This window comes from Nicotiana tabacum, chromosome 22, assembly GCF_000715075.1.
Source record: "Nicotiana tabacum cultivar K326 chromosome 22, ASM71507v2, whole genome shotgun sequence".
NCBI lineage: Eukaryota > Viridiplantae > Streptophyta > Magnoliopsida > Solanales > Solanaceae > Nicotiana > Nicotiana tabacum.
The window spans coordinates 231120136-231138106 of record NC_134101.1 but is presented as its reverse complement, the minus strand read 5'-3'; the positions used below and the strand labels follow the sequence as shown (position 1 = coordinate 231138106).

The window sequence follows — 17971 nt, the reverse complement described above, 5'->3', positions numbered from 1 at the left end:
CACAATCCCCAACAATGCACGACCCCACGCTCGTCTTCTAGCATATATATCACCGCAATATAGCACAACGATGTGCAATCCGGGGTTTCATACCCTTAGAATAAAATTTACAATCATTACTCACCTCGATCCTATCCGAACTCTAGCCCGCGATGCCTTTGTCCTCATGAACCGACCTCCGGATACTCCAAATCTAGCCACAATCAATACATAACCATTAAAATATGCTAAGCGAGCAAAGCCCACTCGAAAATATCCAATTTGCTCAAACCCTCCCCCCGGGACCACGTCTCGAAATCCAATAAAAATCATATCAATAGAATCCTCATTCACTCTAGAGTCTACCCATATCAATTTCATCAAAATCTGACCTCAATTGCCCATTCAAATCCCCAAAAGAAATCTCAAACTTTTCTTCCATTTCCCCCCAATTTTCACTCTAATTTCTCAAATTAAATCATGAAATTAAACCAAATGTGAGGGAAGAATACTTACCCCAATAATTCCACTGAAAATTTCCTCAAATTTCACCTTCTCCCGAGCTCTCCAATGGTTTTTGTGATATTGGACTTAAACCCTCGATTTAGAACTTAAACATTCTGCCCAGATATTTCCTTCATCGCAATCGCGAAAATTGCCTCGCAATCGCGAAGCACAAAATAGGACTACCCCTCAACTTACCTTACATGATCGCGGAACAACACATGCGATCGTGAAACACTGCCAAGCCAACTCACGCGATCGTGACCATCCCCACGTGATCGCATAGAACAATGCCTTCCACCTCTCACCTGCCCACTTTCTTCAATTCGAACGCGGCCTTCCCACGTGTTCGCGAAGCAATAACTCTTAACAAACTGCGATCACGACCTGACTTATGCGATCGCATAGAACAATTCTTTACCCTTGCCCAACTGAGCCTACGTGATCGCGAACGCTTATACGTGATCGCAAACAACAAAAATGCCTGAAACTGAAACCAGAAAATCTGCAACTTTCAAAACATGAAATTGATCCTATTAACCATCCAAAACTCACCCGAGGCCCTCGGGATCTCAACCAAACATGCCTACATATCCCATAACATCATTCAAACTCATTCCAACCTTTGGAATGCTCAAATCAACATTAAAACTCCAAATTTGCATCAAATTCAAGCCTAAGAATTCCAAAATCTTCCGAATTTTGCTTTTGATCAAAAACCCAACCAAATCACGTCAGAATGACCTGGAATTTTGCACACACGTCACAATTGATACAACGGAGCTTTTAAAACTTCCGGAATTCCATTCCGACCCCTATATCAAAATCTCACCTATCAACCAGAAAACGCCAAAATCTCAATTTTGCCAATTCAAGCCTAAACCTTCCGCGGACTTCCAAAATGCATTCCGATCACGCTCCTAAGTCCCAAATCATCTAATGGAGCTAACCAAATCATAAAAACTCCAATCCGAGATCATATACAAACAAGCCAAATCTTGGTCAAACCTTTCAAATTTCAAGCTTCAAACTGAGAACTGTCCTTCCAAATTCATTCCGATTACCGTGAGAACCAAAAACAACGATTTACATGAGTTATAATACATCACACGGGGCTAGACATGCCCGAGAACTGGCGATCAAATTGTAACAAAACGACTGGTCGGGTCATTACAACAATAAACATTATGATGACATATATGTGCATATACCAAATTATTACATGAGCTATTAGCTTTTTTGAGAAAATTATCTCAAAACCTGCACATAACATATTTTTTTTTACAATGTTTCAATGCAAATATAAGGATTTTAGCACCTTTTGTTGTTGTCATCTAACAATAAATTCATCTCGACCTCAAGATGATTCCTCGGCTTCACTGTGGCAATGGACACATTACACACTGCTCAACAAGACTTTAACAGAGGAAAAGAATTAACAGACAAGCCAATAGAAGTAACCAAAAATAAAGAGACGTTGCTAATCCATAGACATCGAAGCGATGTGAGGCACTGAAGACCTCCCGTCGGTAGTAAAATGAAGAGTGAAAATGTGAGATTATAATCATCTATGCGTACCAGCGAGTGTTCAGTGCCACATTGGCTGAGGGAAAGGTGTTGTGTGATATCCTTATATGGTATTTGATAGGCTTCCCTCAGGAGCCCGATATCCACACCTTTACAATTTATAACTATGTTAACACATCTTCCTTGCCAAACAGAAAAATTAAATAATAGAGTTACTTGTGATTTTCAATTGCCAATAATAGTCCTTCATTTTGTCTAGTTCTATTGTGACTTTAATACTTGTTATTTAAGGTGTCTTGTTTTTTTCCTATAAACAGCAGTTCACATGCTACAATGGATTAACTTATAACTATGTCAGTGTATTTAAAGAATAAGCTAAAAGTTATAACTTATGACATAGCTAAAAGTTATAACTTAAAAGCTAAAAGAATGGATTAACTTATAACTTATAACATAGTTATAACTTATTACTTATAACTATATCAGTCTATTATTCCTAGATAATTTGGATGGTTTTCAGCGATTTTTTATATGCATGTGTGTCATTGCTTTTGGACATCACATTGCCTGCCACCTATCGCAAGTGGCGGATACAGTCTTGTAGCACCGGGTTCATTAAAACTTATGCGATATTTGTAATGTGGATTATATTTTTATATGCGAAAAATTTTAAAATTGCAATAAATAACAGGTATGCACATAAGTATCTTGTCATTTTCCTAAAGAACTGGATTGCCTCAGCATAAATAAAACTCACATTTTGTATATTAAAGCTCATGTGATTATAAGGATGAAAAGTAAATAATATGTTCAGTTATGATCAGCTTCGACACCATTAGCAAGAAACTTTGAATGAGACGAATGAATTGATAGGATCAACCTTGAATGAGTTAACGAGAATCTGATCATCGACACCAGCAACAAACAGAGTTGTTGGAAGTGAAACGGTTCCTGCATTCGCGTCATCAAGTGCAGCAACAGCTGAAGCTGATTTACTCCAATCGCTTCTGCGGACAGATTCTTGTGCTTCTGCAAGCTCGCTTTTGCGAGACAAACCTCCCATTTGTGATCCTCACTGGCAGTCCAATTTTCGCACCTGCAAACAGAAGCATCACATCGCTTCTACGACAAAGGATTGCTTCTGTGAAAATCATGCCCAGCTTCTGCCTCAGCCCGCTTCTGCGTCTTTAAGACATCGCACCTGCGCAATACTGTCCGCATCTGCGACGGTCGCTTCTGCGAGGTTGCTTCTACGACTAGGACATCGCAGAAGTGATGCACCAGCAGTCCAGAAACAGCAAAAATTCCAGAAGCTTTCAAGTCCAAATTGATTCGTTAACCACCCGAGCCCTCAAGCAGATGGAAAACGGTACACAATCAAAGTCACAACCACCTGTTGCTGATTCCAATGCTACTGAGATGAAAGTACAACTTGTCAATTAATCTCTACTTTGTGATCCTTCAGCTAGGTACTCCATTTTCTTTTTTTAATTAAAGGAAATTTTAATGTGTGCTGGAGCATATAAATTAATAAAAAATTACTCCATCTATTCCAAATTTTGTGACATTTTTGTTTTTCGAGATTTAAAATATATGTGAACTAAAACCAACAATTTTTTAAAAAATTGTTTTATCACAGACATGGGAATAATTGCAACCTATAGTATTTTTCATATATTTTGGAATATCTACATAATTTTAATTTTAAAATATTGAGTTAATAATAATCCAATAGTTTTGTAATCTTGAAAAATGGAAAATGACACATATTTTCAAATTAAAACTATAGACAGAATGTATAAGTCCAGAGTCCGACATTTTTGTTCATTTTTAGAGTTTGACCCTGGTTTTGGGCGATTTCAGATGGATTTTTCACGAGTTTGATTTGGATTTGATTGGGTTGGAGACTAATTGGAAAGGAAAAGTTGTGGTAGAGTGATCACTTGAATTGTGAAGAAAGGTAAGTGTCGTGGTTTACCTTAACTTGAGGGAATAGAACCCTTGAACTATGTGTTACGTGAATTTCATGTGTAACGACGTATAGGCGAGGTGACGAGTGTCTATACATCGCCAAATTGCTTGTTTCCTTGTTTATTCGTATTTCATGAATTGCTTTATTTCATGACTTAATTGTTATAGTAATTGTTTCTCTTATCTCCATTGCTTAATATTATGCCGTCAATTCCTGCTTTAATTGTTACATGCTTATTTGACTTATGTGTCATAATTGCTATTTGACATTTAGCGTTATATATAGTAGATACCTATGAATTCATACCTTTAAAAATACAACGAGTTTAATTATAAAAATCTTAAAGGTTGAATCCATAGAACTTAAACTATACGCTTACACTACTAAACACAGGCTCTAAACCGCGGGAAAAACATTATAATTTTGGTATCGAGGTCAACTTGTACACCTCGACAAATTCTACGGGATACTTGTTACCTCTTACTAACACAGATACGGAATAACTCTATCCGTCAAGAGTTAGACAAATTAAAACAAATTACAGTAGCGTTTTTGCCTATAAATTTTAGATTTACTTGGTCTCCTCTTCTACTTTTTGCTTAATTTTTAAGTGAATAATACCATCTAATTAAATAATAAAATGGTATCACCAGACACTAAAAGGTGACGAAGGTTGTTTTCACTTCATCAAGTGGAGCGTTGTTACATGGCCCCAAACGTCAAGTGGAGAAGACTTGCTGGAGTGGGGAAAACTAAACAGAATATATTCAAAGTAGCAAAGCCGATAAATAGTCCAAGGTGTAGTTTTCCCTCTCATAACTTCATCTAGAATGTCATCACATTCATCCTTCACTTTCATTAGAGAAAATTAGACTTTTCCCTCTTATGGAATATTTGTTGATGTGAGGTTAGAATTTCAAACATTGTCAACTTTTCTTACTTATGCAAATGCAAGGAAACTAGAAGTGGATCCTAACATTTTGAAATGCGTCTTTAATTACTTTAATTACTGATTATTTGTAATGTGTACGAATAAACATTTTGAAAGAAGGAAGTACCCAAAGCAAGTATTATCATGTGATAAAAGTGAAAGAAATAATTAATGGAAGACAGCCAACTCCAATAAAGTGAATGAAGAAGGAAGACCTTATATCTTTCTTTCTTTCTTTTCAAAAAGTTAGACTTTAACAAACAAAAAGACAAAAAGACAAAGGCTTCAAAAGAACTAATAAGAGATGGCTCTTTCTAGGTTATGCTGTCAAATCTAACGAGTAAATTGAAAATTACTACCTGTAGAAATGGACAGGGTGGGGATTGAAAAATAAAGAGCCTAAAATGATCAATTTCTGTCGGGTATGTGTTAAGCTTTCTTGGAATGAAGTCCTCTCTGCTATGGAGCGCTTACAATACTTTTATAGTGTGAATTCAAATTAGTCGAGCATATGAATGTTCAATTTTGAACACATAACTTTCGACGTGGAGTAAAAATTTTGTGTGTAAAAATTCATTAAATTGCATCTATAAACAACTGTGAAATGGATCCTAATATTTTGAAATGCGTCTTTAATTACTGGTTATTTGCAATGTGTACAAAGCATTGAGCAACCTAAAGAAACAAGCATATAAAAACTTCTCATTAAGGGAAGAGTTAAAAGTATAAATTAATTTTTTTAAAATTTAGAAAGAAATTAATCTTTTTGTAACACACTAAAAAGGAACGGCGGGAGTAATATTTCTTAATGTCAAGAAAACTCTATCATATTGTATCCACAACTTTGTCATGGTCCTGTTTGGATCCACATGTACTCCTCCCCTATTGATTAAGTGAAAGTCACCCTGCTAGATCTATAAGAGCGTGTTTGGCATGATTGCAGTTATTACTTAAAAAATTATTTTCAATGAGAAAAATATTTTGTAGGGAAATAATTTTTATCGATTGGGGAAAAATGACTTCCCTCTTTTATGGACAAAAGTTATTTTTCTTAAACTATCTTAACTCTTTTATATTCATCAACCAATTTTCCAATCAAGAATTCTTTCAACAAATCAAATACAAGCTTTTAAACGAAGAAAAGAAAAGACATAAAAAAAACATCATTTAGTTCATAAAATAACATTGAAGGACTTATTGGTGGATCAGAAAGCCAAGCAAACTAAGGTTTCGTGCATCAAAAGCGTAAGACAATGAAGGAAAGTTCTTCTGCCCCCAAAGTAGGGGTTTGAGTGAATAGAAACAAGTCAGTGGTACGTGAAGAAAATGGCACCATAGTTCTTTGAGTAAACGACAAAGAAGACTTCGTAGAAAGACTTAATAGTGTCCTATCAGTTATTAAGGGGAAAACAAAGACAAAGACTTCCTAATGGAGCGTGTGTGGGTTCATGTACACCTTCCTAATTGATGAAATGAAAACTATCTACTAGATTGTCACGACCCCAAATCGGCTCGGTCATGATGGCGCCTCTCGTGAAGACAAGGCCAGCTGACACAACACTCATATAACCCTTTAATCATCTAGAGTCATTTTTAAGCCTTTAATTAAACAATATTTCATAATATAAGTCTGAATGAACAATGCAAAAATAACATACAAGCCCGACATCGGGGTGTCACTAGCCATGAGCATCTACCAAGATCTGAATACAACAAAAACAGTCAAAATGTACTAAGTATAGAAATGAAAATTAGAGGAAGGAAGCAGTGCTGCGAACGTCGTGCAACCACCTTGCTAACTCTGATGACTCCGCGTCTGAGCAACCAACACCCACTGCCGAGTTCCGAAATGCCTGAATCTGCACACGAGGTGCAGGGAGTAATGTGAGTACTCCAACCCAGTAAGTAATACGAGTAAATAAAGACTGAGCAGTAGGAAAACAATGAATCCAAATTTATGTTAAACTCAATAAGCACAACAAGCTTTCAAATCAGAATACGAGTCAATCGTCTCATTTAAAATCCAGCTTTTGGTAAAAGTCATTTAAAAATACCTTCCAACAGTTTCAGTAGGGGCTCAATACCATTTATTAAAAAAAACCAAAATCGGCCCCTCGGGCAAAAACATAGTTCGTAAATAGCCCCTCGGGCAAAACAGGTGTGACGACCCGGCCGGTCGTCTCACGAGTTACCGCTTCATTTACCATATTTCATCTTTTTATGCTTTGTTATCCGTATTTTGTGGTATCGGGTTGGTCTGATCGAGTCCGGAATGAGTTCGGTGAAGTTTGAGACACTTACTCTCTTTTAAGAAGGCTTAAGTTGGAAAAGTCAACCGGATGTTGACTTATGTGTTAGACGGCTCAGATGTGAGTTCTGATGGTTCGTTTAGCTTCGAGGGGTGATTTGTGACTTAGGAGCGTGATCGGAATGGGTTTTGGAGGTTTGGAGTAGAATTAGGTTTGAATTGGCGAAGTTGATATTTTAGCGATTTCTGGTTGATAGGCGATATTTTGATATAGGGGTCGGAATGGAAATAAGAGAGTTGCAGTAACTTCGTTGTGTCATTTGGGATGTGTATGTAAAATTTCAGGTCATTCGGACGTGGTTTGGTTGGGTTTTTGATCAAAAGCGTATTTCGAAAGATTTTAGAAACTTAGGCAAAAATCCGATGTGATTTGGTAGATTTGATGTTGTTTGGGGTGTTTTTATGATTGAAACAAGTTTGAATAGGGTATTGGGTTATGTTTGTGCTTTTGGTTGGGGTCCCGGGGGCCTTGGGATGATTTCGGATGGTTAACGGGAAGATTTGAGACTTGAGAGATTGCAGAAAAATTGTTGCTTCTGGTGTTTTCGCAGGTATGGTGCCTTATATGCGAGAGAAGGGCCATAGAAGCAGATTTTGGGAAGGATGTTTGGAACCGCAGATGCGGTATGGAAACCGCACCTACGAAGCCGCGGATGCGGTGATTGGACCGCAGATGCGGTTTAGGGCCTTTTAGTGATTTCCGCAGAAGCGGAGGTGTAGACTAAAAATACGGTACTGCAGATGCGGTTGTTGTGCCGTAAATGCGAAAAAGCCTGGCAGAATGTATATATTTCTTCCTTCGCGATTTTTGAAGGGTTTAACCATTTTGAAACTCGGAATTGGGAGCTTTGGGCGATTTTGAAGAGATGAATCAAAGGGACTTCGTTAAGGTAAGGATTTTAGACCTAAAACACATTTCTATGGTAGTATTTCATGGATTAAGATTGAAATTAAAGGAATTAAAGGGCTAAAAATGGAGGATTAGGGCTCGAGTTTAAGAGGCCTTAAATTGAGGATTTGAGGGGTCATTTGAACTCTGATTTTGGTATTCTTAATATGCATAGACTCGTGGGGAGATGAGAAATCTATTGATGTGAAATTTTTTGAGTTTCGAGAAGTGGCCTCGGGGCTCAAGTTTTGGCCAATTTAGGAATATTTGGCATATTGTGACGTATTCATTCTTATTTTGGATAGATTCGACGCCCGTGGAGGCCGATTCGAGGGGCAAAGGCGTCGCAAGTTAGAGATTTAGCCGGTTCGAGGTAAGTAATGATTATAAATGATGCTCTGAGGGTTTGAAACCCCGGATTGCACATCGTAGTGCTATATTGAGGTAAGACACACACTTGATGACGAGCGTGGGGTCATAAACTATTGGGGATTGTGACTTGGTCCGTCCCGATTGATGATTTTACCGCGTATTTGACTGAAACTTATTTCCTATCATCATGATTTGGGCTGATTGCCATATTTGGGCTTCGTTCCAACTATTTGATCCCTTCGGGTATTTTTATTACTATTTACTCACTGTTTTGACTTATTACTTGAACTCAGTCATGTTATTTTCCACTGTCTTACTACTCAGCCATTTTTACTCAGTTTTGAGACTTAAATGATAGTTTAAAAATGTTTTGGGCTCAGAAATACTGTTTTACTATTGCTCGAGGGGCTTGTGATGATTTTTAGACTAAGTAAGGCCAAGGGCCTAATTGTGAGGATACACTGATACTAATATGAAGCCGAGGGTCTGAGAGACATATATATGCCACGAGGTGGCTTGATTGATATAAGGCTGAGGGCCTAGATTTGATGCCACGAGATGGCTTGATATTGCGCTTGGGTTGTAAGCGACCCCTCCCGGAGTCCGTACACCCCTAGTGAGCGCGGGTACCCATTGTGATGTGAGATTGAGCCCGAGAGGATGGTATTATTCTGAGATTAAGCCCGAGGGGCTGGTACTGTTCTGAGATGTTTCCAGAGGGGCGGATTTGATGACACTATGCCCGAGGTCCGAACTTGTATTTGTTTACTTTATCTTAACTATCTGTCAATTACCTGTTTTTACTGGTTAAAAAAAGATTTTAGTTGGTTTTTACTGGTTTTACTGATTTTAAGTGATTTACTGCTTCATTATAGAATGCCTTGTGTTTTACGTGATTTCTTACTTTCAGTCGTTATTTACATTTGTTACTCACTGAGTTGGAGTACTCACCCTGCACCAAGTGTGCAGATTTAGGCGTTGCTAGTTCCGCTCCTGAGTGTTGATTCCTCTAGTTCCATGTGGCTTTCGAAGATTACGAGGTAGATGTTGACGTACGCATCCTCGTGACGCTATCTCTCTATCATTTTTGTTACCTTTCAAACATATGTATTAGTTATGTGATTTAGCAGACTTGTGTATGGTCTATAAATGCTCGTGACTTGTGACACCCCGGTTAGGGCTGTGTTGAGTTGAATTTTTCGCATTGTTATCGATATTTCCACTATTCAGTATTATTAAATCATGTGTTAGACTATTTTTGTGTTGATTAACTGCTTTAATTGATGAACCGGTTTAAACTGGCTGGCCTTGTCTTCATAAGATGCGCCATCACGATCGCGTTCGGGGTTAAGATCGGGACAAGTTGGTATCAGAGCCTAGGTTATATAGGTCTCACGAGTCATGAGCAGGTTTAGTAGAGTCTCGCGGATCGGTACGGAGATGTCTGTATTTATCCTTGAGAAGCTGCAGAACCTTTAGGAAAAAACTCCATATTCTTGAAGTTCTTGTCATGCGAACTTGTTGATCCGAGTACTAAACTTTTGTTATTTTATTCTCTCACAGATGGTGAAGACAAAAGCTACTGGATGGGGTGGACGACCCCCAATGCCACCAGTTGAGACCACCAGAAGTCGAGGACGCGGTCATGGTCGTGGAAGAGGCAGAGTAGCGAGGGTAGCACCTGTTGATCCACCAATTGGCCCAGCTCAGGATCAGGCTCCAGTTATGGATACTCCAGCAGCACCAGTTCAGGCACCAGTTGTGCCCATCGTGATTTCGGGTCTTCAGGAGGCCTTGGCACAGATCTTATCAGTTTGCACTAGCCTGGCTTAGGCGGTTTCAGCCACTACAGCCGCAGCTACTTCATAGGCCGGGGGAGGCATATCTAGCCCAGCTGGTCGCAGCTTCTCAGGACTATGTGGTTCCTGTCATGCTGGAGGATGAGTAGCGTAGATTGGAGAGGTTTGGTAGATTACAGCCTCCGACCTTCAGTGTCACAGAGGGCAAGGATGCCTAGGGTTTTCTGGATAAGTATCAGAGGATACATAGTACTGTCGGTATTTTGGAGACAAGCGGGGTCACTTTTACCACCTATCAGTTTTCAGGAGCTGCTTTTACTTGGTGGGAGGATATTGAGAGGCGTAGGCCTATGGTGCAGCACCCATTTCATGGCAGCAGTTCTCTGTTCTCTTCTTGGAGTAGTATGTGCCGCAGTCCCGTAGAGAGGAGCTGTGTAGGCAGTTTGAGTGGTTGCGACAAGGGGATATGACTGTATCACAATATGAGTTGAGGTTTTCTAAGTTGGCTCGTCATGCCATTTGGATGGTTCCGACGGATCGAGAGAGGATCAGGAGATTTGTTGATGGTATTACTTATCATCTCCGTATTCTTATGACTAGGGAGAGGGTGACTGGTGCTACCTTCGAGGAGGTTGTTGATATCGCCTGTGAGATTGAGACCGTTCGCCATCAGGAGCGAAAGGAGAGGGAGGCTAAGAGGCCTCGAGGATATGGCAGCTATAGTGGTGCTCCTTCGAGGGGCCAGTTTCAGCACAACAGAGGCCATTCATTCAGGCCTGCTCAGTCACCTCACCCAGGTTATCGTGGGGCATCTTCGGGTCATGGTTATCATGGATCTCAGCAGGGCCAGTCATCACTCAGTGCCCTTCCAGCTCAAAGTTCGACCTGTACTCCATTGATCCAGGATTCTTCTATGCCGAGTGCATCAGCTAGTCACTCCGGTGTGAGGGTTCCCTTCAGTCCCCTTCTCCAGCACCTGGGAGTTGTTATGAGTGTGGCGAGATTGGCCACATGTGGAGTCAGTGTCCTCGTCGTGTTGTTAGTTTGTCCCAGCAGAGGGGTCAGTCTTCGGCTTCAGTGCCAGTTTCTTCACCACCACCCACTCAGTTAGCTAGGGGTGGAGGTCAGTCATCCAGGGGTCGGCCCAGAGGGGGTGGTCGATCAAGGGGTGGCCAGGCATGTTTCTATGCCATCTCAAGCAGACCAGATGCTATTGCTTTAGATGTTGTCATTACAGGTATTGTTTCAGTCTGCCACAGAGATGCCTCTGTATTATTTGATCCTTCTTCCACCTTTTCTTATGTGTCATCATACTTTGCTCGTTATTTGGGTATGCCCTATGAGTTTTTTGATTTACCTGTTCATGTATCTACCCCAGTGGGCGATATTGTTGTTGTAGATTGTGTGTACCGGTCATGTGTGGTGATTATTGGGGGTCTGGAGACCCGAATGGATCTATTATTACTGAGCATGGTAGATTTTAATGTCATGGCATGGATTGGTTATCTTCTTGTCGCGCTATTTTGGACTGTCATGCTAAGACAGTCACTTTGGCTATGCCGGGTGTGCCACGGATCGAGTGGTAAGGTGTGACTGATTATGTTCCTAGTACCGTGATATCCTTCTTGAAGGCCCAGCGTATGGTTGGGAAGGGTTGTCTTTCATATCTAGCGTTTGTGAGGGATGTCGGAACGGGGACTCCCAGTATTGATTCTGTTCTAGTTGTGAGGGATTTTCCCTATGTGTTTCCTGTAGACCTGTCGGGCATTCCACCGGATAGGGATATTTATTTTGGTATTGACCTAGTGCCGGACACTCGGCCCATTTCTATTCTGCCGTATTGTATGGCACCAACAGAGTTGAAGGAATTGAAGGAGCAGCTTCAGGAGCTCCTAGGTAAGGGGTTCATTCGGCATAGTGTGTTACCTTGGGGTGCGCCGGTTCTGTTTGTGAAGAATAAGGATGGCACGATGAGAATGTGCATTGATTATAGGCAATTTCAAAAGGTAACAATTAAGAACAAGTATCATTTGCCTCGCATTGATGACCTATTTGACTAGCTTCAGGGAGCAAGGGTGTTCTTCAAAATTGATCTCCGTTCGCGTTATCACCAGTTGAAGATCAGGGAGTCAGATATTCTTAAGATGGATTTCAGGACCCGTTATGGTCATTATGAGTTCTTGGTGATGTCTTTTAGGCTGACCTATACCCCAGCAGCGTTCATGCATTTGATGAATAGCGTGTTCCATCTTTATCTCGATTCGTTTGTCATAGTATTCATTGATGATATTCTGGTATATTCGCGTAGTCAGGAGGAGCACACAGAGCATATGAGAGTTGTATTGCAGAGATTAAAGGAGAAGAAGCTTTATGCAAAATTCTCCAAGTGTGAGTTTTGGCTTGGTTCAGTGACTTTCTTGGGGCGCATGGTGTCCAATGAGGGTATTTAGGTTGACCCAAAGAATATAGAGGTGGTTCAGAGTCGGCGCAGACCGTCCTCAGCCACATAGATTCACAGCTTTCTTGGTTTGGCAGGCTATTATCGCCAGTTTGTTCAGGAATTCTCATCTATCTTATTTCTCTTGACCAAGTTGACTCAGAAGGGTGCTCCATTTGTATGGTCGGACGAGTATGAGAAGAGCTTTTAGAAGCTCAAGACAGCTTTGACCATAACTCCAATTTTTGGTTTTGCCATCAGTTTCAGGTTCCTACACCATATATTGTGATGCTTCGAGAGTTGGGATTAGTTGTGTGTTGATGCAGGGGGTGGAGTTATTGCTTATGCTTCTCGTCAGTTGAAGCCCCATAAGAAAAACTACCCCGTTTATGATTTGGAGTTTGCTGCCATAGTTCATGCATTGAAGATTTGGAGACATTACTTGTATGGCGTATCTTGTGAGGTGTTCACTGATCATCGCAGTCTTCAACATTTGTTCAAGCAAAAGGATCTTAATTCGAGGCAGCGGAGATGGTTGGAGTTGCTTAAGGATTATGATATCACTATATTGTACCATCTGGGAAAGGCCAATGTGGTGGTCGATGCTTTGAGCCGAAAGGCAGTGAGTATGGGGAGTTTGGGGTATATTCCAGTTGGGGAGAGACCTATAGAAGTTAATGTTCATGCCTTGGCCAATCGGTTTGTGAGATTAGATATTTCGGAGCCCAGTCGAGTATTGGCTTGTGTGGTTTCTCGGTCTTCCTTATATAATCACATCAGAGAGCGCTAGTATGATGATCCGCATTTGCTAGTCTTTAAGGATAGAGTTCAGCATGATGATGCTAGAGATGTGACCATCGGTGATGATGTGGTGTTGAGGATGCATGTTCGAATTTGCGTGCCCAATGTGGATAGGCTTCGGGAGTTGATCCTGGAGGAGGCCCATAGCTCGCGGTATTCCATTCATTCGAGTGCCGCAAAGATGTATCAGGATTTGAGGCAGCACTATTGGTGGAGGAGAATGAAGAAAGATATTATGGGATTTGTAGCTCGGTGTCTCAATTGTCAGCAAGTGAAATATGAGCATCAGAGATCGGGCAGCTTTCTACAGTAGATGGATATTCCTAAGTGGATGTGGGAGAGAATCACTATGGACTTTGTTGTTGTACTTCCACGTACTTTGAAGAAGTTCGATGCTATTTGGGTGATTGTGGATCGGTTGACCAAGTCCTCGCACTTCATTCCTGTGTGTAGTACCTATTCTTCATAGCGGTTAGCAGGGATCTATATCCGAGAGATTGTTCACTTGCATGGTGTCCCAATTTCCATTATTTCAAATAGAGGTACTCAGTTTACTTCGCAGTTTTAGAGGGTCGTGCAGAGAGAGTTGGGTACTCAGGTAGAGTTTAGCACAACTTTTCATCCTCAGACGGACGAGCAGTTCGAGCGTACTATTTAAATATTGGAGGACATGTTGCGTGCTTATGTCATTGATTTCGGAGGATCATGAGATGAGTTCCTACCACTTGCAGAGTTTGCTTATAACAACAGCTACCAGTCGAGTATTCAGATGGCTCCATATGAGGCTTTGTATGGGAGGCAGTGTAGATCTCTAGTTGGTTGGTTCGAGCCCGGTGAAGCTAGGCTATTGGGGACTGATTTGGTGCAGTATGCCTTGGAGAAAGTGAAGATGATTCAAGAGAGGCTTCATACAGCGCAGTCGAGGCAAAAGAGTTATGCTGATAGGAAGGTTCGAGATGTGTCTTACATGGTTGGCAAGAAGGTTCTGTTGAAGGTTTCACCCATGAAGGGTGTTATGAGATTTGGTAAGAAAGGGAAATTGAGTCCCTGGTTCATTGGGCCTTTTGAGGTGCTTCAGAGGATTGGGAGGTAGCTTATGAGCTTGTTTTGCCACCCAACTTGTCGAGTGTGCATCCGGTATTTCATGTTTCTATACTCTAGAAGTATATTGGGGATCCGTCTCATGTTTTGGATTTCAGCACGGTTCAGTTGGATGATGATTTGACTCATGATGTGGAGCCAGTAGGTATTTTGGGTCGTCAGGTTCGGAAATTGAGGTCGAAGGATATAGCTTCAGTAAAAGTGCAGTGGAGAGGTCGACCCATGGAGGAGTCTACCTGGGAGCACGAGCGGAAGATGCGGAGTAGATATCCTCATCTGTTTGAGGCTTCAAGTATGTTTCTTGACTCGTTCGAGGACGAACGTTTGTTTAAATTGGGGAGGATATGACGACCCAGCCGGTCGTCTCATGAGTTACCGCTTTGTTTCCCCCATTTTAGCTTCTTTATGCTTCATTATCCGTATTTTATGTTAGCGGGTTGGTCTGATCGAGTACGGAATGAGTTTGGTGAAGTTTGAGACACTTAGTCTATTTTAAGAAGGCTTAAGTTGGAAAAGTCAATCGGATGTTGACTTATGTGTTAGAGGGCTCGGATGCGAGTTCCGATGGATGAGTTAGCTTCGGAAGGTGATTTTTAACTTAGGAGCGTGATCAGAATGAGTTTTGGAGGTTCGGAATAGAATTAGGCTTGAATCGGTAAAGTTAATATTTTGGCGATTTTCGGTTGATAGGAAAAATTTTGATATGGGGGTCGGAATGGAATTCCGAGAGTTGCAGTAGCTTCATCGTGTCATTTGGGATGTGTGTGTAAAATTTCAGGTCATTCGGACGTGGTTTGGTTGGGTTTTTGATCAAAAGCATATTTCGGAAGATTTTAGAAACTTAGGCTTGAATCCGATGTTATTTGGTAGATTTGATGTTGTTTGGGGTGTTTTGATGATTGGAACAAGTTTGAATAGGGTATTAGGTTATGTTTGTGCTTTTGGTTAGGGTCCCGGGGGCCTCAGGATGATTTCGGATGGTTAACGGGAAGATTTGAGACTTGAGAGATTGCAGAAAATTTGCTGCTTTCGATGTTTTTGCACCTGCGGTTTGGGGGCTGCAGGTGCGGCGCCGCATATGCGAGAGAAGGGCCATAGAAGCGGATTTTGGGAAGGATGTCTGGAATCGCAGATGCGGTATGGAGACCGCACCTGCGAAGCCGCAGATGCGGCGATTGGACCGCAAATGCGATTTTGGGTCTTTTAGTGATTTCCGCAGAAGCGGAGGTTTAGACCGCAAATGCGGTACCACAGATATGGTTGTTGTGCCGTAGATGCAGAAAAACCTGGGCAGAATGTATATATTTCTTCCTTCGCGATTTTTGAAGGGCTTAACCATTTTTAAACCCAGAATTGGGAGCTTTGGGCGATTTCGAAGAGATGAATCAAAGGGACTTCGTTAAGGTAAGGATTTTTGACCTAAAACACATTTCTATGATAGTATTTCATGGATTAAGACTGAAATTAAAGGAATTAAAGGGCTAAAAATGGAGGATTAGGGCTCGAGTTTAAGATGCCTTAAATTGAGGATTTGAGGGGTCATTTGAACTCCGATTTTGGTATTCTTGATATGCATAGACTCGTGGGGAGATGAAGAATCTATTGATGTAAAAATTTCTGAGTTTCGAGAAGTGGGCTCGGGGCTCGGGTTTTGGCCAATTTAGGAATATTTGGTAGTTTTCGATTGTTTTCGCTTGGGCTTTGTTCCCTTAGCATATTGTGACGTATTCGTTCTAATTTTGAATAGATTCGACGCGCGTGGAGGCCGATTCGAGGGGCAAAGACATCACGAGTTAGAGATTTAGCCGGTTCGAAGTGAGTAATGATTATAAATGATGCTCTGAGGGTTTGAAACCCCGGATTACACATCGTAGTGCTATATTGAGGTGAGACACATGCTTGATGACGAGCGTGGGGTCGTACACTATTGGGGATTGTGACTTGGTCCTTCTCGATTGATGATTTTATCGCGTATTTAACTGAAACTTATTTGCTATCATCATGATTTGGGCAGACTGCCATATTTGGGCTTCGTGCCAACTATTTGAACCCTTCGGGAATTTTTATTACTATTTCCTCACTGTTTTGACTTATTACTTGAAATCAGTCATGTTATTTTCCATTGTCTTACTACTCAACCATTTTTACTCAGTTTTGAGACTTAAATGATAGTTTAAAAATGTTTTGGGCTCAGAAATACTGTTTTGCTATTGCCCGAGGGGCTTGTGATGATTTTCGGACTAAGTAAGGCCGAGGGCCTAGTTGTGAGGATACAATGATACTGATTTGAGGCTGAGGGCCTGAGATACATATATACACCACGAGGTGGCTTGATTGATATGAGGCTGAAGGCCTAAATTTGATGCCACGAGATGGCTTGATATTGCGCTTGGGCCGTTAGGGGCCCCTCCCGGAGTCTGTACATCCCTAGTGAGCGCGGGTACGCATTGTGATGTGAGATTGATCCCGAGGGGCAGGTATTGTTCTGAGATTGAGCCCGAGGGGTTGGTACTGTTCTGAGATGTTTCCAAAGGGGCGAATTTGATGACATTATGCTCGAGGGGAGAACTTTTATTTGTTTACTTTATCTTAATTATCGGTCAATTACCTATTTTTACTGGTTAAAAGAGGATTTTACTTTATTTTTACTGTTTTTACTGATTTTAAGTGATTTACTCCTTCATTATAGAATGCCTTGTGTTTTACATGATTTCTTACTTTCAGTCGTTATTTACATTTGTTACTCACTAAGTTGAAGTACTCACTTTACTCCCTGCACCATGTGTGCAGATTTAGGCGTTGTTGGTTCCACTCTTGAGTGTTGATTCCTCCAGTTCCAGGCGGCTTTCGGAGATTACGAGGTAGTTGTTGACGTCCGCAGCCCTGTGTCTCTATCTCTCTATCATTTTTGTTCACTTTCAAACATTTGTATTAGTTATGGGATTTAGCAGACGTGTGTATGGTCTATAGATGCTTGTGACTTGTGACTTCCCGGTTAGGGCTGTCGGGTTGGATTTTTCGCATTGTTATCGATATTTCCGCTATTCAGTATTATTAAATCATGTTTAGACTATATTTGTATTGATTAACTGCTTTAAAAGATGAATTGGGTTAAACTGATTGGCCTTGTCTTCATGAGAGGCGTCATCACGACCTGGTTTAGGGTTAGGGTCGTGACAACTGGATTCATAAACACCTCATAACAAGAATCTCAGTGGAAATAACAAAAGCCAAATCAGTGATTAAGTTCTGAACATCTCATAAACCCCAGCTTAAATGAAAGTTGTTTAAAAATATTTATTCAACATTTTTGACAGGGGCTCAATATAAAGATGAGTGAAAGCAGTCAAT

General features: G+C 40.9%; 1 long non-coding RNA gene across 2 annotated transcripts; it reads left to right on the top strand.

The window, feature by feature from the left end:
* Positions 1-3339: 3339 nt before the first annotated feature.
* LOC142176690 (uncharacterized) lies at positions 3340-17701 on the top strand. Of its 2 annotated transcripts, XR_012705418.1 has the most exons (5): positions 3340-3479; positions 3874-3970; positions 4636-4780; positions 10046-11518; positions 17411-17701. It is a non-coding gene; the product is annotated as an uncharacterized LOC142176690 (long non-coding RNA). The 2 variants fall into 2 exon arrangements; XR_012705419.1 differs by lacking the exon at positions 10046-11518.
* Positions 17702-17971: the final 270 nt, after the last annotated feature.